Source organism: Leptonychotes weddellii, chromosome 2 (genome assembly GCF_054177405.1).
Source record: "Leptonychotes weddellii isolate Sample4059 chromosome 2, ASM5417740v2, whole genome shotgun sequence".
Taxonomy (NCBI): Eukaryota; Metazoa; Chordata; class Mammalia; order Carnivora; family Phocidae; genus Leptonychotes; species Leptonychotes weddellii.
Genome location: NC_138370.1, coordinates 71,525,744 through 71,533,516, shown reverse-complemented (window position 1 = coordinate 71,533,516; position 7,773 = coordinate 71,525,744). Strand labels below are relative to the sequence as shown.

General features: G+C 38.6%; 1 protein-coding gene across 1 annotated transcript in view; it reads right to left on the bottom strand.

The window, feature by feature from the left end:
- The window catches only part of INPP4B (inositol polyphosphate-4-phosphatase type II B), a 631,805-nt gene that overhangs the window by 390,396 nt on the left and 233,636 nt on the right, over positions 1-7,773 (bottom strand). Inside the window, exon 3 of the mRNA XM_081813115.1 lies at positions 4,975-5,026. The gene's annotated coding sequence lies outside the window, so the exon portion shown is untranslated. The remainder of the gene's footprint in view (positions 1-4,974; positions 5,027-7,773) is intronic.

Here is a 7,773-nt window from a genome sequence, read left to right as displayed (position 1 = left end):
CACAAGCAGGGGGAGTGAGAGAGGGAGAAGCAGGCTTCCCGCTGAGCGGGGAGCCCGATGCGGGGCTCGATCCCAGGACTCTGGGATCATGACCTGAGCCGAAGGCAGACGCTTAACGACTGAGCCACCCAGGCACCCCGAATCTTGGATTTTGATAGTGTATAATGAAATGTGTTAACATTTAGAAGATCTGCAAAACTCAGTGAGTCAAGGTTTTTCAAATGAACAAATGGATGCCTTTCCAAGTCATGCATATGTCCACCGGTGATGGGTCTTAAGGAGGGCACGTACTGCATGGAGCATTGGGTGTTATACACGAACAGTGAATCATGGAACACTACATCAAAAACTAATGATGTACTGTACATGGACTAATATAATAAAAAAATAACGTGCAAGATAGACTAATGGTTTTAGCCATTCTGACAGGTGTAAAGTGATATCTCATTATGGTTTTGATTTACATTTCTCTGGTAATTAGTGACAGTGAATATCTCTTCATGTGTGTTGGTCATCTGTATGTTTTTTTTTGTTTTTTTTTTGCGGGGGGGATGTCTAGTCAGGTCCTTTGCCCCTTTTTAGTTAGATTATTTGTTTTTTTGGTTTTGAATTGAGTAAGTTCTTTATATATTTTGGATATTAATCCATTATCAGATATGTCATTTGTAAATATCTTTTCCCATTCAGTAAGTTGCCTTGTTGTTTTGCTGATAGTTTCCTTAGCTATGCAGAAGCTTTTTACTTTGATTTAGTCCCAATAGCTTAAATTTGCTTTTGTTTTCCTTGCAGGAGAGGCATGTCTAGAAAAGTGTTTCTATGGCTTCTGTCAAAGAAATTACTGCTTATGTTTTCTTCTATGAATCTTATGGTTGAACACTGAGAAATGCATAGAATTTTTGAATTGTTATATTGTACTCCTGAAACTAATATAATACTGTATGTTAATTATACTTGAATAATAAAAAGACAGACCAATGGGTCTTATGTATCAGTATGAGAAGTTCATTAATATGATTTCAGCTCCACATTGCAATTCACCTTAAAAAAACTACTACTTACAGAGTTCTAGTGTAGTATCAAAGAATAATATCCACAATTATCTGAAAAGGGTATTAAAATACTTCTCCCTTTACAACTATATAATATAATTACGTGAGGCTGGATCTTTTCCATATACTTCAACCATAACAAATGGCAACAGTTTGAATGCTGTGAAAGCAGATAATGGGAATCCAGCTGGATCATATAAAGCCAAACATTAAAAATATTTACAAATATGTATAAAAGGACCACTCTTCTCATAAAATTATTTTTGCTCTGGAAAATATAGTTTTTTCATTAAAATATTTTATGTGGGGCTGGATGGCCCAGTCATTAAGTGTCTGCCTTTGGCTCAGGTCGTGATCCCAGGGTCCTGGGATCGAGCCCCACATCAGGTTCCCTGCTCCGTGGGAAGCCTGCTTCTCCCTCTCCCACTCCCCCTGCTTGTGTTCCCTCTCTCGCTGTCTCTCTCTGTCAAATAAATAAAATCTTTAAAAAAATAAATAAAATATACTATTTTATGTGGACATAAAATGGATTTATTTTTAAGTGAATTATTTAAGAATGTCTATTTTAATTCCTAGCACGATAAAAATTGATAGATAACCCCACATAAACAAGAACTCTTTGGGATGTCAAGAAATTTTAAGATTGTAAAAAAGATCCTAAGATCAAAATGTTTGAGAACGTTTGGGCTAGATTTTGCTATTTTGACAAAGTAGCCCCAAATCTCAGCAGCTTACACAAAATGATCTCTCAGTCACACTACAAGTCCATTGGTGCTGTCTGAGGGAATGTGCTCATTGTTTTCTCAGGAGACCAGGCTCACAGAGAGTATATCTCATCAAGATTCTACACTCATAGGGCACCTAGGTGGCACAGTTAGTTGGGGATCAGACTCTTGGTTTCAGGTCAGGTTGTCATCTCAGGGTCATGATCTCAGGGTCGGGCGATCGAGCCCTCTTGGGGTCCATGCTCAGTGCTGAGTCTGCTTGGGATTTTCTCTCCCTCTCCCGCTGCCGCTCCCTCACCCCTTAAATAAATAAATAAATAAATAAATCTTTAAAAAAATTCAACACTTCAATAACAAGAAAAATGGCAGGATGGCAGAATCTGCAAAGGCTTATAAACGTTACCTGGAAGTTACATATGCTACTTCCACTAACTAGTCATCTTTCTAAGAAAGCCACATGGTCAGACCTAACTTCAAGCAGGCAGTAACACTTAATTTTGCCACATACCCAAAAGAAAAACCAGAAATATTTAGTGAACAATACTAATGACTACCATGCATGCCAATTCGAATCCATACACTGAGTTAAAAAGGATTATGAGGCTGCATCTTAGAGAGCTCCAGAAGCTTATTAGCTTTTATTGCTGCTGAAACAAACTACCACAAATTTAGTGTCTTAAAGCAACACAAATGTATTTTCCTATGGATCTGGAGGTCAGACATCCTAAAATCAGAGTGTGGACAGAGATGCATTCCTTCTGGAGTCTCTAGGGAACAATCAGTTTTTTGCCTTTTCCAGCTTCTAGAAAATGTGAACTATAGCAATATTTATCCCTTAAACCAAAAGTAATCGAGCACCTGCTAGATATGAGGTACTATTCTAAATGCTGGGGATGCTAGGCTGAACAAAAGTCAAAGTCCCAACTATTATAGGGCTTACATTCTAGTGGAAAAAAGAACTGAAGAGGTAGATAAACACCCATATATACTAGGAGATTGATATGTACAACGAGGAAAATTATGGCAGGAAAAAGTAATTGAGAATGATATGAAAGGTGCTATTTTAGATAAGGTGGTCAGAAAAGGACTTTCTGATCAGACAATGATTGAGTACATCCCTGAAGAAAGTGAAGGAAAAAATCACAATATCTAGAGGCAGAACATTCAGGCATTAAAAATAGTAACAAAGAGGTCTTAATGTAAGAGGATGCTTGGAATGTCTGAGAGACAGCAAGGAGGACAGGGTGTTCCTAGAGAGGATGAGAGGAGGAGATGAGGTCAGAGAGTGAGCTCAAGTGCAGTAATAATGCAGCATCTTAAGGATTATGATAGGAACATAGCCCTTATTCTGAGATGGGCAGCCAAAAAACCATTTACTTATAGGAGTGTTATGATACAGGTGACATTTTTCAGGGGTCACTGACTACTGTGGGAAGAATATAACCCTGGGACAAGCTTAAAAGCCAGAAGACTAGTCAGACGGTCTTTGCAATAACATAGGATGGAGATGATGTTGATTTAGATGAGAACTGTAATGGTGAAGGTGGTGAGAACTGTCTGGATTCTGGATATAGTTTGAAAAAAGTCAATAGATATTCTGATGGATAAAATTATGTGGGTATGAAAGAGTCATTACCAAAGGAGTCATTACCAAGAAAAGTGGTCACTCTTTAAAACAGAAAGGAAAGGAAGGGAAAGGGGAGAGGGAAGGGGAGGGGGAAGACAAAGGGGAGAGAGAGGGGAGTGGAGGAGGGGAGGGGATGAGGGGTGGGAAGGGGGAGGGGAGGAAAGAGGAAGAGGCCTTCATCCAACTTCTCAGTTGAAAGATTTTTGTATCAGAATGAATAGATTTTTCTGGAAAACTAGTTCTCTGACTTAGGGAAGTCCTTGGATATCAGTCAGAAGAATGATAAATCTTATATAAACAAAAAATGTTTATCTACCATCAAAAACTTGAAAGAAAAAGATTTGAAATGGTGTTAGGCAAATCGGCCACATGTAGCTGCTTGTGCACATGTGTATAGTCTATGAGAAGTAATTTCTCTTTTATGAGTCCCAGTTGATGATGTAGCTTTCAACATTATTACATCATGATTTACTATTATCTAATCCAAACTTGAGTAAAATGGCACTGTCCTTCTCTGAACAGAATACAGTTTGTCTTAAATAGATGTTTTAACAAGCCTGTATGAAGGTCACATTTGCTGTCAATTGCACAGTCTCAGCCTAAGGGGAAAGGCCATGCCAAATAAAGCAAGACACTAGTCCGAGGTGGACTGTTCCTCCACAAGGGAGACAGAATTTGCTAGTGCCATCTACAATGGCCAGTTCTCCATTTCTTTGCAAAATATTGATATTAATGCATTGATTAAGCTGGATAGAACTAATAAGCATACATGTTATTCATCCATTTTTAATGTATGAGAACATTTTAAATAAATGATGTTTTGTTTTAATCTACTTTTGTTTCAACAGCCAGACACTGAATCCTGAGTCAGGCTACACTGAGAACAGACCTCAGAAAATTGTGTTATAGATATCTCATTTCTATTTTCAATTCATCACCAAGTTCCTTTTATTTTCTGATTATCATTAGGATATATCCACTTGTCCCTCTTATCACCATCACCATCCTGATGCAAGCTAGAGTCATCTGGGGCCCAGGAGTAACAAGATCCTCCCACCTGACCTCCGCATGGATATTGCCCAGCTCCAAACCTTCTTTGAAGAGCAATTGGAATGATCCTCTTCAAAACTCAAATCACCTATTATTCTTCAGCTTAAAATCTTTCAAAGGCCTCCTAGTTCACAGGATAATGAAAAACCACTGGAGACCTGCACATGACTGTAACTGGCCTCTCCATCCTCTTCAGCAGGAGGCCCCTGCTTCCCTTACTGCTCTTGGTGCTGCCCTTCTCAGGACTAGCTCTGCTTCCCACCATTCCAGCATCTTTGCACAAGCTGTGCCCCTTGCCGGGACACAACTTATACCCACCTGCTCCTGGTTCATCTTGCTTTCAGATCTCTAACCACTCTGCTTTTTTTCAGAGAACATTTCCCTAACCATGCCACTCTACCCCAACAAGATGAGATCTCCCTGTTACATGCTCTAATCACCCCACATTCCTCTAGCTCACAGAACTTAGGAAGGTAGCAACTTTAAACTGTGCAATTATTTGATTAATGGTTGTCTCCCTTACCAGACAGCAAGCTTCAAGAGGGGGGAACCCACGTCAGCTAAAGCTCAGCAGCCTGCCACAGAGTAAGATAGACACTCAGTAACTATTTGGGTGATTAACATAACATAATTTAAAAAAAAAAAAAACAGAAAAACAAATGCATATGTAAATTATTCACAAAACAAAGGAAACAATAAAAGAAGAGCAAGAATGCAGTATGTCAAAATACTTGAGTAAAAGTGAAACATGTATTTAGAATCTAGAAATTTAAATAATCAACTATAATTGTGAAATGGATAATTGCATGAAAAGAGGCTTGGTAAATGCAGATCTTTTGATTTTGTTCAAAGGCCATTCATCTGTTCATCCGCTGCCTTGTGGGCCTGCAGAAAACCTTACAATTTTTTTTTGCTGTATGTTAACAGCCATAAACCATAATGGTAAGTATTAGGATTATTTTTTATATTAGTGCTAAGAAAGAGATTCAGATGCCACTAATTAATGCACTTAGAAAGCAAATGAAACACATGTCAGAAACAGAGCCTCGAGAAATAAGTGAATCAGAGAACCATTTCAGGGCATGGAGCCCAAAATTATAGGTCTAAAAAGTGACTGGGCCATTCACCCTTTTATCTTTGGAGGGCAATGTTCAAAATGTATTGCAAACATATCACCAGTCTTACAATCTGAATGAGTTCAATTTCAGTTGCATGAATACATACACAAGACAAATGTTCTCCCTGCTCTGCAGCAATCATAAAGCTTTTCTTAAAAGACAGTCTGCTTTCCAATCAGTGTGAGACAAATCTGTGCATCCTTCTAGGAGGACTGTACAGTGGCTCTTTGTCTGATCTTTATTTAGCTTAAAGACTCAAAACAATAAGCTCTCAAACATTTGTCTTTATATTTAACAAATAGAAACCAATGTTGCCCTGGATTCTAAAATGTACAAAAATACTTCTAAAAATGAAATAATAAAAATAATGTTGAGTTTTATAGTTCAGGTTGGCCCAACATCTCCCTATGAACATAGTAAGAATTGTTGTTGACATTTTTAAGAAGGAGTAAATCCGCTTTTTTTTTTTTTTTTTTTTAAGAGAGAGTTCACAAGCTGGGGTGAGCAGAGGTGATGGGTAGAGGGAGAGAGAGATAATCTTAAACAGATTCCATGGACACAGGGCTTGATCTCACAACCCTGAGATCATGACCTGAGCCAAAATCAAGAATCAGATGCTTAACCCACTGAGCCATCCACGCACCCCAGGAGTAAGTCCATTCTTAATCACTTATCTCAATTCCCATATTATACTTTTTATTTTTTTAAATTTTATTATGTTATGTTAGTCGCCATACATTACATCATTAGTTTTTGATGTAGTGTTCCATGATTCATTGTTTGTGTATAACACCCAGTGCTCCATTCAGTACGTGCCCTCTTTAATACCCATCACCAGGCTAACCCATCCACCCACCCCTCCCCTCTAGAACTCTCAGTAAAGACTAGACTTAGAAAAAAAGTTTTATTTGACAAAGTGAGGTGAAGCAGAGCAAAACTGTAATAAAAATTTCATCTTGCGCTCATTAGCAAAATACTTAAACAAATGGAATACTGTGTTTATAAGAAGCTGCAAGAATATGACCTGCCTTTAAAAGTTGTGGAGACAACTCATGAACATCCAAACCCCACATTTGCCTCTTTGAACACATAGAACCAGGGCTAGTTGTAGTCATCAGTGCCATCACCCTTTCTGTGCACACAGTAGGACTGCATTTATTAGGATGACATAGCCATGAACTTGCTCGGGCCAATGAAATATTAGAAGTTGGGGCGCCTGGGTGGCTCAGTCGTTAAGCGTCTGCCTTTGGCTCAGGTCATGATCCCAGGGTCCTGGGATTGAGCCCCACATCAGGCTCCCTTCTCAGAGGGAAGCCTGCTTCTCCCTCTCCCACTTCCCCCACTTGTGTTCCCTCTTTCGCTGTGTCTCTCTCTGTCAAAATAAATAAAATCTTAAAAAAAAAAAAAAAGAAAAGAAATGTTAGAAGTTATGGGTGTCACCTTTGAGTAGATGCTTTAATAGCTAGTGCACAATTTGCAAGGTTTCTTTGCCACTGCCACTGACTGCCTTTGCTGCAGATGGTAGAAACTCCTTCATCTTGGTCTCCAATTGCAAAGATTTTGATTAGCACCCTAGCCAATCCACTGTAGACATGTATCTTGAGTGAGAAATATGCGTTTGTTCTTCTAAGCCTTTAAAAGTTGAATTTGTTTATTTCTCTACAATAACATAGCCCATCCTGAGTGATCCACACTTGCAAACTCAAGTCATCAAAAATAATTTCAAAATTTTGTATTATGCCTATATATGTTTATGTATAATCCCCATTTACTTATATTTATATATGGGCATCACAGAATAAAAGAGATCCAAGTATGCAAAGATTATAGAATGTCATCAGGTTTCAATTTATTAAAACTCCTCACCTCTACATCTTTTTCAATTTCCTGTTAAACTTTTTTTTAAAAGATTTTATTTATTTGACAGGGATAGAGAGAGAGAGAGAGCACAAGCAGGGAGAGCGGCAGGCAGAGGGAGAGGGAGAAGCAGGCTCCCCACTGAGGAGGGAGCCTGACACAGAGCTTGATCCCAGGACCCTGGGATCACGACCTGAGCCAAAGGCAGTCGCTTAACTACTGAGCCACCCAGGTGCCCCTCCGGTAAACTTTTTAACCTGAGAGAAGAAAACTATATATGTTTCTATAATTATCTAATAGTAAGTACATTTGTTGTACTCTTTTTCACAGGTACAGCACAATTTACT